The following is a 1,473-nucleotide window of genomic DNA, read 5'->3' as shown; positions in this document are numbered from 1 at the left end:
AAGCCTGCTTTGGGGATAATCCAAATCCCCTAATCAAATGTTTTTTGGCTTCTTGAAATGTCTACCATTCTCACAGTCTCTGTTGATTTTCTGGGTAACTGGCAGACGTCTCTGCCACACCATACTCAGGCTAGTCTCTCCCAAGAGCACTTAACTTCCCAATCAGCTTCGATCCTTGTGCCTTCCTGATGGATTTTGAGAATGTAGTAAACTACTTGATGATTATTAAGCTAAAGGCTCTTCATGAATTACATTCCATGTAACTATTGCAACGTTGAGAAGACTCTGGCACAGAATAGCGGGTAAGGAGACTCTCAGATCTCCCCTTCAGGGGAAGAGGGCAAAGGATTTGGAAACCCTGGGCACTCTTGGTGCTCCTGAAATGGCAGGCCGTGAGGTGTCTGCACATGAGGCTGATCCTGAAGACCGTGCTTGCTTTATTCTTAAGAGTGACAACTGTCACTTCAGGAGAGAATTCTCCAGCTTTTCAAACGTAAGAGGCTCATGGCTATTGCCCCCACTTTCAGGGATTCTGACTCACTGTTCTAGGCTAGATCCAGGAGCTTTTGTTCTTGGAAGTCACACAGATAAATAAGTATGTGACACAGCCATTGTTTAATGCATCTGACTATATTCTGGCCATTAGATGATTATCCAGAACCTCAAAAAGTGAAAGAAGCCAGTCACTAAAGAACACATATTATAGGATTCCATTTATATGAAACGTCTAAAATAAGGAAATCTATACAGATGAACAGACTAATGGTTTTTAGGGATGGATGGGAGCAGAGAAGGGAATTAGGGTGGTGATAGCTAAATGGTACAGAATTTCTTTTTGAGGTGATGAAAATACAGCCTAAAATTGACTTTGGTGATGTTTGCACATATATGTGAATATACTAAAAACAACTGGTTGGTACACATTAAATGGATGAATTTTATGGTGTCTTAGTTATATCTCAATAAAATGATTGTATACAATTATTATGATATGCAGTGAAACACCTATTCACAACTGTCACAGAATATTATATCACTCTGTGTCACTCTTTTGGGGGCCTGAAAGTGTATAAAAAGTTACAGTAGCAAAAATGCTGTTAGGATTTTAAATCCAGATTTTATTTTTCTTCTAACCCTCACCATTGGTAACATGGTGCTGGAAACTCTACTCTGCTACTGACATAAAGTGACAGTCCTCAAAAAACATCTGGGTGAAGCCATCAATAAGATAAAAGAAAGGTCCTTGTGGATGGTGGAGTCAATATCATTTTTATGACAATATGCTGTCTGGTTTTTATGTGTGTGGATGATTATTTAATTAAGAGAGCACATTATTTCTGTCAGAGCAAAGTTGCTCCCCTTGCCACCCACCAAATCTTAACAAGAGCACCCTGTCATCCACTGTTCAAAGTCAGCACACACAATAAATCTATCAGCCTTGAGAAGGAAATGGCTAGTGTCGCTCAGGCAGAA

This window comes from Myotis nattereri (genome assembly GCF_964212035.1).
Source record: "Myotis nattereri genome assembly, chromosome: 13".
Lineage (NCBI taxonomy): Eukaryota > Metazoa > Chordata > Mammalia > Chiroptera > Vespertilionidae > Myotis > Myotis nattereri.
This window is presented reverse-complemented; position numbering follows the sequence as displayed.